Consider the following 14927-nt stretch of genomic DNA (forward strand, 5'->3'; position numbering starts at 1 on the left):
TCTTGCTGCTGATGTGGGGTTTTTTAGATAGGGAGGAACTGGGTCTGGTTTCATGCCTGCTGTAAGTCCCTTTCTCCCACCTGCTACCACTTCTGGTTTTTTTTTAGGAACCTTCCACATTCTACCCTCGCTCTCTGTCACGTACCGTCCCCTTTTGCTTCAGGTTCCCAACTACTTCCAGAAGCTGGTAGCTGCTGCTAACTGGGGAGTTGGTATGCACTGCTATTACAGAGCATGCACAGCACATGTGAGCTCCTCAGCAGGACTGTAGGAGGAGAGCAATCTCAGGAAGGAGGACATAGGGGCCCTTTGCCAAGGAGAAGAGGGACCTGGCACAAAATCCCTCAGGCCCAAGTGGTGAGGATGAACATGTGCTCATTGTCCTATGGGTTAAGCCATAGGTAGATTTAAAAATAATGAAAAACCAACCCTCCATAACTTATAGTAAAGATTCTAACTGGTGACTGAAGAGAAGTTTGACTTTAGAAGCACTGTGAGTTGAGTATCTTTGATATATCCACGTACCGAGTAAGCTCCAGAGTTGAACCTATAACCTCTTTTTTTACACCACTGACTTATGAATGTTGCAAACTGCTGGTTAAACTGGACACTGAAATGAGTAAAGCCATTGACAATAATTCTAGTCTTAGCAAGACTCTCACATTAATAATTAGTTTTTGTAGCTGACCTTAGTGAAAAACAAGTTGAATGCAAATTGGCACTAATAAGCTACCCACAGCTTTCAAATTGACTAGGAACTACCTAGTTACATTTTTCTTTCCCAGACGGGAACTGAGCAAACCAAAATTAATATGTGAAATTGTAGCCTTGCCAGAAAAGGGTACATGTATTTTTGGACATAATAATTGTAAGCCTTTCTTTGAAATTTCATAAAGATCATTAAATGTGCCAGTAGACTCTATTCTTTATCTTCCTTCTGGATGACCTTAAAAACAAAAGTTTACAATGAAACCACAGATAGTTAAATAGATGCTAATTTCAATTTATAGAAATATATATGTATATAATAAATTTGGTACTAAAGATTTCTATTTTCAAATTTCTTTCTGCACCTTTAACCACGGCTACAAAGGAAGTTGGTGTTGGAGCTGGAGTAAACTCCAAAAATTCCTGTGCCTGGACACTTGCCTACATCTCCATTCCAATCCTGACTATAAATAGAAAGGTTTGCACAAATGTTTTAAGCGGGATGGGTAGCATGTTTAAACATAGAATCATAGCATATCAGGGTTGGAAGGGACCTCAGGAGGTCATCTAGTCCAACCCCCTGCTCAAAGCAGGACCAATCTCCAACTAAATCCTCCCAGCCAGGGCTTTGTCAAGCCTGACCTTAAAAACATTCCCCTCTTAGGATGGAAACTTAAACCCAGCAGCACCATGCGAGAGAATGAGAGTCACAAAGTGAAACCTCACAGTCTAATCTTGTTCAAGCTGAGTAGTGTGTGCACTAGTTTGAATAAACTACCATAAATGGCAATGGAACAAACTAGATTTTCAAACTTCTTTCCATTTTAATCAAGATATTAGTAAAACAAGGAATTTTTAAAAATCCTTAAGTGAAAAATGTATTTTTTAGGACTCCAAAAGAGGTGGGGAAAGTAGGAAGCTGTCTTATTGGGATCCAGGAAGTAGTAAAGGATCCCCCCCCAGCCTAAGAGGGGGTCCACAGGACCTGGAAAACCAAATAATTACGGGGGACAACTAATGAACCATAGGGACAGGAGTGTGGTCAAAGGGTCAAACGAAGGACTGGGGACACCGAGCAGAGAACCCTGGACAGTGCCCACTGCTCCTTAAAGGCGTCAAGGGAGTCAGTGGACACGGCCCAGAGGAACTCTGCCCAGAGGCGTGAACGGACGGAGGATCAGAAATAAGCCCCACAGTCACAGGAGACTCCATCAGCCAACCTCCTCACCCTGGTTTTATAGATGGCCGCTTTAGCCAGGGCCAGGAGGAGGTTGACCAGGAGGTCCTGTGACTTAGTGGGGCCACGGACAGGGAGTGCATAGATAAGGAGGTGAGGGGAAAAGTGCAACCAAAATCTTAACAAAATACTCGTGAGGAACTGGAATAGGGGCTGCAGCCTGGCGGACTCCAGGTAGACATGCGCCAGGATTTCCCTCACACCGCAAAAGGGGCAAGTGTCCGGGATTGGAGTGAACCGCGCCAAGTACACGCCCGTACTCACGGCCCCATGAAGGAGCCACCAACTGATATCCCCGGCGGGCCTCGGGACCAAGGTGGAATATAGGCCAGCCCACCGGGGCTCCTCACCCTCTAGGGGTGGCAGGAGGTCCCACCACTTTGTGTTGGGGCAGGACGCGAGGGTGAGGACATGAAGGGTGTGGAGCACGAGCGTGTATAGATGTTTCCTTGGTGTGGTCTGGAAATGGACCGGTTGCAGCTCATGTAGCTGGCTCACGGTGAAGGGGTGGGGGGTCGGTTGGGTCCATGGGGCAGGGGCCCGATAAGAAGGTCCGGAGGGCCTGGCGTGGAGGGTGGGCGGGGCATGCCCTTCCTTAGGATCCGGTCGAGGTAAACCCAAGCAGCGAGCGGCAAAGCGGCCCTCACCTCCTGAAGTACACGCAGGGGAGTACGAGGTCTGGAGAGCCCCATGTGCTGAGCTAGCATCAAGGGCTCCAGCCAGTCTCCCCGGTCGTAGTCCCGGAGGTCTCTGACTCTAGTGACTTCTGCCAGGACCAACCTCTGGTGCACTGAGGGGACTCCGCCACCTGCACACGGAGCTGGGGGTTGTGTAGCAGGGGATCCGCGAGGAGCTCTTCCCCCACGGAGGCCGCCATGGACCTGGTCACTGTGAACAGTTTCCAAGTCCAGAGGAGGTCCTGGTAGAAGACCGGCAGCCCGGAGAGGTCTTGCGGAAGACCTCTCGGATGGAGGTAAAGGAGCTGCCGGTCATATCAGAGCCCTCGGAAGCGGCGCAGGAAGGCGTGCGCCAGTACTCTCAACGCCAGACTACCTGCACCATAAAGGAGCGTCTGCAGGGCCTGGAGGCGGAAGACATGGACCTGAGTGCGGAGACACTTCAGGCCCTGCCCTCCCTCCTCCAGGGTAGATGGAGAGTGCAGCCCTGACTAGAAGAATTCCAGAATCAATGTCCAGAGGTTGCCTAGGAAACCCGGGGCTGGGACCAGAGTGTTGAGCTGGGACCAGAGCATGGACAGGACTAGTTGATTAAGCACCAGTGCCCTCCCTCAAAGGGAGAGACACCAGAGTAGTCCCATCCATCTCCGGAGCCACTCTACCACCCTGCCCTCTAAACCGTGCCAGTTCTCCGGGGGAGACGGATGTGTGGCAGAAAGGTAAATGCCAAGATAGAGCAGTGGACCTGCGCTCCACTGGATGGCCTGAAGCGTGGGTGGGAGGGAGCTTGCCTGCCACCAGTCCCCTACCACCAAGCCAGAGCTCTTGACCCAGTTGACCCTGGCAGAGGAGGCTGCCGAGTAAATGGCCTGGCAAGCCTCCACCAGCGCCAAGTCGCCCGGGTCCTGGACCACGAGGAGCACATTGTCGGCGTACACCAACAAGACCAGCTGCAGCTCCGGCTCCCGCAGCACCAACCCCGTCAACCTCCTACGGAGGAGACAGAGGAAGGGCTCGATCGCCAGAGCGTACAGATGGCCCAAGAAGGGGCACCACTGCCATACTCCGAAGCTGACCAGGGTCCAGTTGAGCCTGACCAGACACTCTGCGAAAGCATACAGCACCTGGAGAAAACCCACAAACTGGGGTCTGAAGCCAAACACTCGCAGAGTGCTCAGGAGATACCTGTGATCCACCCTGTCGAACGCCTTCTCCTGATCCAGGGACAGGAGTGTGAACGACAGACCGTCCCTACACCCGAGTTCCAAGAGGTCCCAGACCAGATACAGGTTGTCGAAGATGGTGTGGCCCGGGATGGTGTAGGTCTGGTCTGGGTGGATCACGTCCGCCAGCACGGATCCTAGCCGCAGCGAGATGGCTTTCGCTACAACCTTGTCGTCCATGCTGAGGAGCGAGACGGGACGCCAATTTCGTAAATCGTGGAGGTCCCCCTGCTTCGGCAATAAGGCGAGCACGGCTCACCTGCATGAAAGAGGGAGGACCCCGCTCTGCAAAGACTTGGCCCAGACGGTGACTAGGTCTGGGCCGAGGAGGTCTCAGAACACACGGTAGAACTCCACAGTCAGCCTGTCCATGCCCAGAGATTTATTGGTGGGCATGCGGTGGAGGGCTTCCGAGAACTAGGCCACAGTGAGAGGCAGCTCTAGCCGGTCTCGGTCGCCCGCGCTGACCATTGGGAGTTCGTCCCAGAGCACTCTGCAAGTGTTAGGATCGGTCAGATCTGGGGAGAAGAGGCCTGCATAAAAGGCCCTGGCCCTCCCGCACATCTCCGCCGGATCCGTGAGGGGCGTGCTGTCCTCTGCTAGGAGGCAAGTGACGTGCTTCTTGGCCCCCCTCTTTTTCTCCAGGGTGTAAAAGAAGCGGGAGTCACGATCCATCTCCCGAAGGAGGCGGATGCGGGATCGAACAAAGGCACCCCGGGCCCGATAGTCCTCAAGGGTCCGGAGCTCCTTCCGCTTCTCCCGGCACGCCCTGGAGAGGGATGGATCCTTGGGGCTGGCGGCCAGACGCCTCTCCAGCTCTAAGACCTCCCGTTCCAACTGTCCTATCGCTGCATCCCTCCATCGGCTGGCGCCCCGGGTGTAGTCATGGCAGAAGAGCCGGGCGCGCACCTTCCCCAGGTCCCACCACCACCGCTGCCCTCGCCAGGCCAGCCAGTTCTCTTTGTGGTGGCAGGGAGCTGTAGTTGCCAGAACCCTACTTTTAGGAGGAAGGGTGCAATTGTGCTATAACATCTACCCAAGCAACTCCTGGTGATGCCCTGGGGAATTGTAGGTGTCTATCTGGAGGGCAGAGTTAAACACTGAAAGATGATGGTGGTACTTCACTGGTCACAGTACGTTGGGGGGAGCTTCCCAATCAGCCTGAATCCCACAGGAAAAACCCTCATGTCATCTTCCAACACCTTCCTGTGGCGGAGTTAGTAATAAAATGGGGGACTGGAAATCCTTAACTTTGGTGGCATTTGTGAGCATCAGTCTGTTTCATTATCATCATACTACTTCTTTGAACCTTTCTTCTAAGCACCCCTGCACTCCTTGCAAATGTGTTACATATTAATCCTATTTTATAGATGGAGAAACTGAGGCAGAGAGACTAAATTCCCAATGCTGTAGCCAGTTAAATTAATCTGAGGAGCAATTATTTCTAACTGATTTCCCCAGAAAGACTCTGTGTGATGTGGGAATGGTACTGTGGTCCCTTAGCTGCTGCTTCAGACAGTAAAAGCCCAATACTGTACTTTGTTTCAGTATATCCTGCCACTTATGTACGTGTGCTCAGGGCATACACAATGTGTGAGATGTATCTGAAGGTAGATGAGCCCCCAACTCTAACTCTTCCTTGGATCATATACATGGGCATACTATAAAAACTGCACTGTATAAATGTGCTATGAAGAATGTCTTCTAGCTTTCAAAAAAATAACAAACTATGCACAACAGCAACATACCAAAATATTAGTTACTAGTCAAAGGAAATGGTAATAAGCAAATAAACTTCAAGCGTTGTTTGCAAGGGGTTTTCTGTATGTGAACCAATCATGTTGATACTTAAGTAAAAGGAGAGTAGGTTTGTGGCACTGCAGAGGAGGAGATACATAGTTAAAGGAAGTAAGTGAGCAAAAAAACAACCACCCCGACCTTGATTTGATCAGCACTGCTTCCTTTCAATGTATTTTAAGGTGCTACACTTTGCATTATGCTGACAAGGGCCTTTCTTTGGTAATGTTTGACTGAAGTGACACTTTGTTATAGGCATCTCCTAGTTTAATGCTCTCTTGCCACTATTACATGTGGGTCTGAAGTTAGGAGGAATAGTGAGTGTACAGATGTATAATATAGGGCAACATGTCTGCAGCTAAATGCCATGCAGAGGGGTAAGAAGAGGAATTAGTGGAGTAAGTGCAGAAAGGAGAGAGTTGGGGAAAAGTGGGGAGGAATGTCAATTGGCATCAGACACAGGAGGAACCAGAATGCTGCTTATCACATAATTTTCCATGTTAACCACTCCTGCAATTTCAGTGGTGGCAAACCACTGCCCATCCATATGGAGGGCCTCAGGGAAATGGTCACAAGAGCTCAGTTGAAAGAAGCAGAGAGAAGGCAGGGAGGCCTCTCCTTTATGTATTCAATACATATATGACGGTAACTATTCATTTCTAAACTCCCAAGGGCTAGATCCATAGCTAGAGTGAATCAGCACTGACCAGTGGAGCTGAATCAGCTGAGGGTCTGGCTTCACTTGGCCACTTTAGGCCTCCTCTTGTAGTTCTCTCATACATAAAACTCCCATAGGTTCCAGTGAGAATTACATCTATGTCAGAGTGGCAGGATCAGGCCCTAGATGTGATTATCATTAGATGCTCCCTTGCCTGTTTATTTCTATGATGTATGCCAGCTACTCAGTTTGTTATGGACAAGAGGGACAATCATCAATATTAGTGAGTGACCCTGACCACAAGGAAGTTTATAAACATAGGCTACAGTGGCACAATGCAATTTAGTGTCTGTGACTGGCCCAGGCACAACATTAACTTGCTCCAAAGTCTGTTACACGGATGAATGAGTTCCCCAGTCCGTGAGATCTTTAAAGCATGTGATCCACCTCAAGTGTAGGATGCAAAACAGCTGCAGCAAAGGAAGCTGGAAACAAGAATTTCATTTTGAAACTGTGTATAAGAATGCATGCTGCACTTTATTACAGCCTGTCATGAGTCAGCACTGCTAATGTCAGGCCTGAGTTAGGATTGCATATATAAAAGATAAATGTAAATGTGGGGCTAAGGTAAGAGACGTCCGTGCAAATTAACCTGTGAACAGCCTCCTCCCCACTCCAGTAACTGGAAACCTCTCACACTTTAGGGGGGGGTAGGATTGGAAAGTTAATATCTTTAATCAAACTCTGTCAGTTTTTCTGACCTTGGCCCTGTCCATAACCTCCACTCAGGATGTTGTATTATTAGGAAGGCTGACAGAGAGGAAGAGTTTAGTCAGAGAGATTAAATATTTACTCATGGATAAGTGGTGAATAAGACTGAGGGAGCCTGATGACACAGAATGTCCTTACGCCAAAGGCTTTCGTATTGTGGGGGCCATGCACAACTGAGCGAAATACAAAAGGGCTGCTCTAGGCACCAAATCTGGTAGACAGTAAGACTTTGCACTTCTATAGCAACTTCTAGCTGATGTTTGAAAACATCTTACACAAAGTGACTAAATTAAGCCTGCATATGTCTTTAGCAGCCGTCACTGTAGCATCAAACTCCACAAGGAAAAGCAAGATTGTACAGATGGGAATATGGGGCTTCGAAAGGCTGTGACTTGCCCAGGGTCATACTGTAAATGTTTGCCAGAGCCAGGAATTAAACGTGTAATTCCCAGTTGGATACGTTTACTTGGAAAGGATCTTTCTGCCCCTTGGAAGCAGTTTCTGCCCCTCACCCTTCTTTACAGTGTAACAAAATATAACTCCCCCTTTGGCACAAGGGTTACTTACATTAATGCCTCTTTAACAGAAAAATACCTAAAAATTCAGTATTTTCCACTGAATGCATCTGATGAAGTGAGCTGTAGCTCACGAAAGCTTATGCTCAAATAAATTTGTTAGTCTCTAAGGTGCCACAAGTACTCCTTTTCTTTTTGGTTTCAATGTTAATAAGACACAACAGAGGGCCAGATTCTGAGCTGGTGTAAATCAGCCTAGCTCTACTGAGGATCTGCCACCACAGCCATAAAGCTACATCATTACACTCCTTCAAATTGCTCCTTAAAACTCTCTTTTGCCCTGATGTCTACTGAAATCTGACAATGGCTAGGCAGCTGACCTGCTGACACCACTGTTTATCATGCTGACCAGTATTGTCTCATTGTTTCCTTGTGTTTTCCCCCCTGTCAGTTTACATCCATCAGCTGTCTCTTGTCTGGAACTTAGAGTGGAAGCTCGTATTTTTGTTCTGTGTTTGTATAGTGCCTCGCACAACAGGGTCCTGATCCCTGAGTGACGTGCAGAGGTACTATGGTAATACAAATAATATTATAACTGCTGTAAATCCAGCTTTCACTTTAGCCCCTGTTTCTACCTACAGTTGCTTCCTCAGTAACTGCATGTAAACTGTCCACATGCCAGTGCCAGGTGGGGTAGGGTACAAGCTGCTTCGTGCAGAGTTTTGGTGACAATGTAAAGTCCCCCGGACTCCCAGGCTACCTCCCTCTTTATACACCCCAGAACAAAGTAGTTTCCCCTGGCTCTGGGACGCCTTCATCCACTCTTCCTCCAACTCCCTCCGTACACACACCAGATACAAGCCAAGTCACCCATTCGCCCTCCCAGTCCAATAGGAAGGACTCTCCCCTCCCCCGGCAGGTATGGCACAAGAAATTGGGGTAGCTGAGGGGGAGATGGTGGCACACTGAACCCAGAGGCCCCAGTTAATCACTAAACGCCCCTGATTTGTGTCTGCTGGACTAGCCCTGTGGGATGTGGCAAGATGCTAGTCTGTGCAGGGGCAGGGAGGGTGAAATGCAGGTCTGGGGGGCATCGGGACTGGGTGAGGAGCTGGGGGACATGCCGCTCTGGGTAGCAGGGGGCGATGAGGAGCCAGTCTGGAGGAGGCGAGATGATAGTCTGAGTAGCGGGGGGGAAGGGGGGCTGGCATAAGACTCAGCCTCTGGGCAGAGGTCGGGGGTGTGGGGCTAGCCTGCGGAAGACTGGACTGAGAAAGAGGAGCAAGGCAGAGAGACGGCAGCGAGAACCACTGGGCTTAGAACAGAGCCCTTTACAGATCCCCTCCCGCCCCGCTCTGGGGCTTTTTCCTCTGCCTCCCTTCTCCCACGCCCCTTACCTCCTGCGCGGGGTCCCCGGGAGCGGCCTGCCCGGGCGCGGGGGAGCTGCGCCCGCCTGCCGCAGTCCTGAGGCAGCCTGGATCCCCGAGACAGCCAGCGCCCCAGCAGGCTGCTGCTCCGGGGCTGTTTCTCTTTCTGTCGGCCTCCGCCTCGCTCCCCACAGGAGGGGAGGGACTTGCAACCCTCTTTACACAGCGGGAGCTTTTCCTTCTGCGCCGCGCTCCCGCCCGGCGCCCGGAAAGCCACCGCAGGGCCTCTCCATCGGGACGCTGTGTGTTTCCCGGCGGTTGTGTAACTCAGCGCACATCCCGGGGGCTGGCGCTCACTTACACACAGCCAGGCTGGGGCTCATTTCGGTCCCACGTCTTCAGCCCCGTGGCTGTTTTACGGCTCATCACAAGGGATCCAGTGCTGCCATCAGCCCCAGTGGCATCAGGTCAGCTGAGCACAGGTGCTGGGACCAGGGGGGGCTGCCACCCCCCCCCCCGGGCTTGGCGTGGTTTCCATCGTACACAGCAGCGGTTCTCGAACTTTTTTTTCCGCAGCTCACTTGAAAATTGCTGAGGGTCTCGGCAGGCCACTTAATGAGCTCTCCAAGCCTTGTTTGTATCCTTAGCTAACCATTGTAAAGCCCTTTGGGTAAAAGCACTACACAAAAAAACCTTAATAATAATGAACGGGTTTGTTTTTTTTTGTTCTACAAATAAGAGCGCACAACTCATATTTTAATATCAGTTGTCTGACCTTTCTAATGTGATGGATGTGCCCTCTGTCCCCTGCTGCGGCAGCCCCCGAGCTGGGGCTGGGAAGGGGGGGGGTCTCTCCTCCACCACAGCAGCCACAGGGTTGAGGCTGGGAATGAGGGGTGTCTTTCCCCCGGCAGCCACAGCCCTGGAGCTGGGGAAAGTCGCCTCTTTCTCTGGCCGCTGCAGCCCTGCACGTCCCAAATTCCCCACACCCTCTCCCAACTACTCCCTATTCCCCCCAAGGCCGCCACCTCACCTTACATGTGCGTCTTCTCCAGGGTCCAAGCACCTAAATAGTGGAGCCATGCCTGCACGGCGCCACTAATTAGGTGGGTGGCCCTTCATTCTCTCGTGTGTGGCCGCCCAGGTGCGCACCTTAGAGGGAACTATCCGCGGACCACCTGAATGGAGCTCGCCGACCACTGGTGGTCCACGGACCAAAGTTTGAGAACCTCTGATATACAGGATTTACAGTTTGGTTCAATGACGCTCAGCACCCCTCCCCCCATACAAATTGTTCCAGGCCCAGCACCCCTGTGTTGTACCACATACATGAGTAGGATCTAGCTCTGACACTGAAAGCTCCTTGTGGGAGTGACTTTGAGCCAAATTCTGCTCTCAGCTGCAGGGGTGCTGGAACACTGAACCAAACTGCAAACCCTGCATATGATGGAAACCACTTCAAGCCAGGGGCTTTGGCATGTGAGAAGGGGAGAGCAGGAGCGCGACAGAGTGAACTTCACAGATTTCTGAGACTGCTTCCCTGGAGGGTGGGAGAGGATGTGGCTGCCCAACGCATGTGTGAATATCACTAGGTGTGAACTGCACAGAAAGCTGGCTGAAATCTAAAAGACATTTTTGCTTGAAAACGAGAATGAAGTTTGTAAACATTTTCAGGATTCTAAATTGGTTAGTCTCTAAGGTGCCACAAGTACTCCTTTTCTTTCCACTCCCCCCTGTTTTTCTTACCAGCTGTAGTCCTAATTGAGGGTTGGATCCAACAGAGCATATAGTTTGTATGGTAGAATTTAATGTCTGTAAAAGGTCAGCCCTGGAGACTTGTGTTTATTCAAGAAACAGGTTCAGCAAGGACAATCGCAGGGTTGGAGAGGTGGCGGAGGGGAATACAATACATGTGACATCAGTGCTGCAGAAACCCTGAAACCAATAAAAAGAAAAGGAGTACTTGTGGCACCTTAGAGACTAACAAATTTATGTGAGCTAAGGTGCCACAAGTGCTCCTTTTCTTTTTGCGGATACAGACTAACATGGCTGCTACTCTGAAACCTGAAATAATGACACTTTTGTGACTTCCTATGGCAACAACATATGACTTTTTTTAGATGCACCCTAAACACCTAGATCTTATCTTGCACTTTTCATCAGTAGTTCTCAAAGTATTTTACAAAGGCAGTCAGTATCATTATCCCCATTTTATATATGGGGAAACTGGGGCATCAGACATCATACAAAGAAGCCACATGGATACAGTGGAGTCCAAATAACTGTGTTGACTCACTTTCTACAACATGCGCAGCCTAGCTATATAAATACACACTGCTCTGACAAGGTTCTGGTCGCTTCTGAAACACAGAAGACAGCAAGGGCCATTAAAGAAGTGGTTCTCAATCTTTTTGAGCTCAGGACCCATTTGTAAACCTTGATGGCCTGTTGTGACCCAGAGACCCTCCAAGATGCCCCCAGCCTGATTTCCCCCTGCACCCTCATCTTAGCTGGGAGCTAAGATTCCAGATGCTCTGGCCAAATGTGAACAGCTGGGTAACCCTTCACTGGCAGTTGGGGGGGGCACACGACAGTGAGCTGAGAACCCTCCCAAAATACACAGCCCCCCATATGATCCATGGGGGTCACAGGGTAAGGGTGAAGTGGGGATATGGGGCCTAATCTTGTTGACTTTGGTTTTACCCTGTCACCTTTTCCCTGTCCCTTTCAGTTGGTGCAAAGCTCGGGCTGAGCTGTGAAAGTCTGCTCATATCAGGGATTGTTATCAGAAAGACCATTAGCCTATATAAGATATTACCTCACACACCTCGCCTCTCTAATTAGCAGGGCCAATCGGGGGCGGGGGAGGGGGGAGGCAGGAGGGCCATTTGGCCTGGGCCTCAAGCTCAAAGGGGCCCTCAAATTTAGACACTTGTTAATTTTTTGGCATTTGATAAGTTTTGCAACTTTTTTTTATGCGCATCCCTATTGGACCAAAATGTGACACACTCTCTCAACTTAGAGCTGCAAATTTAAGCAAATAAGAGATGTGTTTTGGTAAAAGACATAATTTTTTTGTTAACTGATATAGATTTTGTCCTATTAAAGAGTTAAAAATGTTCATAAATATTAATAAAAAGGTATCAGCTCTGAAGGCACAAGATTAGATCGTGATGAATGTGTCCTCTCAGATAAGCTGATTATATAAACAAACCAATACTAGTGGCTGGTGCTGGATCATGTGCATGTTGAAAGATACAGAATTGTTACATTTTAGTGTCTTTATAGTTTTACATCTAGTTGACTAAGGAATTATTTATGTTTGAGAATTCCTCATTATTATCTTCATATGGTAGCTAAAAGGAGGTGACTGCTTGGTAGCTTGGCCATCATCATAGGCTTTCATAGTCTTTAGGCCAAGATTCAAGCTGAAATTTGTGAGGACGATCTTGTACAGTGAGTTTCATGAGGACACATGTTTGAAATTTTTGGACATTATTCCTCTCTCTGTATCTGTGTTTACTATATATATGTCATCCCTTTGTCTTCAGCTCAGCCTGTTATATTATACCTTGCGTGCTTGAGTTTTGATTCAGTGATAACGATAATAACCTGACTGTTTCATTTTGTGTTCTTAATTAGTATTCCTTTGTTTTAAGTCTTTTCAGCATTTGTGTACCATTCAGCATTTGTTTACATGTTTACAGTAGAAGATTTCAAGTGTAGATAAGCTATTTATTTACAGCAGAATATTTCAAGTGTGGATAGGCTACATATTGGCCAGATAGATCACTATGAAGAGGAGATTTGAAAGTGGTACAAGCAAAAGACGGCAAAAACAACTGAGTGAAGCGGCAGCTAAGAGCTCAAAGCCAGTAACTTCATTTCTCAAACCACTGGAAAACACACCTTACCCAACAAACAATGCTACCGATAATGAAAACTCTGCAACTGCAACAGGTGATATTTCAGTGCCAATACCTGAACATGAGGACAGTAGTCAAGAAGAAGATGTACCAGCAGTAACAGATGCAGCAGAAGATCCTGTGTAGAATCAAGAAACTCAACAGCAACAGAAAGATGTAGATCTTACACAACAAGAGCAATTCATGAGTACGACAGGTTTGATTGTGACTGACATTGGAATTATTGACAAGAGCAATGCTGCCCAAATGCAATCTTTTCTTCAAATTAGTTGTTTTGAAATTGCAAGTAAGAGTTCACGAGATGCTGATAATCATGCTTTCCCTACTCGTCTGCTGACAAAAACTCTTCCAAATGGTGAGATCACCAATACATTAGAGACTAGAGACTGGTTATGCTAGAGTACGGAGACTGGTTATGCTGGAGTACGGAAAAACAATCTCTGTACTGTGCACCCTGCTTCATGTTGAACAAAAGTGCTGCAAATGAATCAGTTCTCTCTCATCAATCAGGATGGAGCATCAACAGAGGTTGGAGGAAGTTGAAAGACCGAATACCATCAAATGAGAGTTCAACGTCACAGAAAGAAAACTATGTTGCATGGAAATCAGCCAGTAGGGCAGCATAAGCTGAAAGTTCAGTTGAGAATTTACTCTTGACTGAACTCTCTACAGAAACTAATAACTGGAAAAAACTTCTTGAGCATATCCTGAATGTCATCCTTTTTCTTTCTGTGTGGGGATTGGCTTTCTTTGGTTCCAGTCAATGTATTGGTGATTGTGCAAATGGAAACTTTCTGGGCATAGCTGAGCTCCTCAGCAAATATGACCCCCTTTTATCAGAGCATGTTAAACGTGTTCAAGAATCGCAAGAGAGTCAAAAGCGCATGCAAGTCCATTATCTCTCCACATGCATACAAAATGCGTTTATTGAGCTATTTGCGTCATTCGAAAAAACAACAATTCTTGATGAGATTTGAAATGCCAAGTATTTTTCAGTAATTGTTGATGCCACGCCAGATTGTTCTCACAAGGAACAGACTACTATGGTTATTTGATATGTTAAGATTGTAGACAGCTCAAAATTTTCAATTGAAAAAAGGTTTATTTTGTTTGATAATTTCACGAGAAAAACTGGAAAAGAAACTGCTGCTCCAGTACTAGCAGTTGTAGAAGGTTTTAAGTTAGATTTTCAAGTCTGCATTGGTCAAGCCTATGACAGTGGATCTAATATGGCTGGGAAGTACAAAGGTGTACAAGCAGTTCTGCATGAGCATAATTCAGACTGTATTTTCTCCAGCTGTGGAAAGCACACACTAAACCTTGTAGGTGTTGACTGTGCTCAATCATGCAAGGAGGCAATTACTTACTTTGGAACTGTTCAGCAAATGTACAATCTCTCCAGTAGCCATCCACAAAGGTGGGAAATTCTGAAGCAATATCTTCCTGTTTCACTGCATGGGATGTCCAAAATTAGATGGTCTGCACGGATTAATGGTGTTCAACCAGTTGCACAGCATTTGAATTCAGTGAGAAGGGCTTTAAATGAGCTTGAAACTCTCAATCTCACTGCACAGGCTCAAACTGAACTTCAATCTATTCAGAAGCACATGTCCAAATGTTACTGCATTCTGATGTCATCTTTGTGGATGAAGCTACTTACAATGATCCACCAAACTAATCTAGTAATTGAAGCATGCAATGCTACTCTTGATGTTGAGAGGGATAACACTGAAAGTCTTATCAATGACATTCAACAGATTCATGACAATGGGATGCGATCCTGACTGAGTCCAAATTAGTAGCAGAGAATATTGCCATTTCATCTGAGTTCTCCACCAATCGCAACTTACGTACCAAATCCGATGCCAAGCAGCATTATAGGGTCAATGTCTTCCTTGTCATCATTGACTCTATTCAATCAGGTCTTACACGTCAGTTTGAGTCACTGCAACTAATTTGTACCCTTCTTTGGCAGTTCAACAGACTGATAATGAAGATCTACTTTCTGCAGCTGAACAATTTCAGCAACAACAAAGAAATCTCAAAAG

The 14927-nt window shown here is 47.8% G+C and overlaps 1 protein-coding gene across 3 annotated transcripts in view; it reads right to left on the minus strand.

The window, feature by feature from the left end:
* The window catches only part of PLA2G7 (phospholipase A2 group VII), a 42875-nt gene that overhangs the window by 22340 nt on the left and 5608 nt on the right, over positions 1–14927 (minus strand). Inside the window, exon 1 of one of the 3 annotated variants that reach the window (XM_075126375.1) lies at positions 8984–9116. The exons of 1 other annotated variant lie outside the window; for it this stretch is intronic. The gene's annotated coding sequence lies outside the window, so the exon portion shown is untranslated. Of the gene's footprint in view, positions 1–8983; positions 9117–14927 lie in introns of those variants that run through there. One more of the 3 variants, XM_048845678.2, reaches the window with a different exon arrangement.

This window comes from Caretta caretta, chromosome 3 (assembly GCF_965140235.1).
Source record: "Caretta caretta isolate rCarCar2 chromosome 3, rCarCar1.hap1, whole genome shotgun sequence".
Classification (NCBI taxonomy): domain Eukaryota; kingdom Metazoa; phylum Chordata; order Testudines; family Cheloniidae; genus Caretta; species Caretta caretta.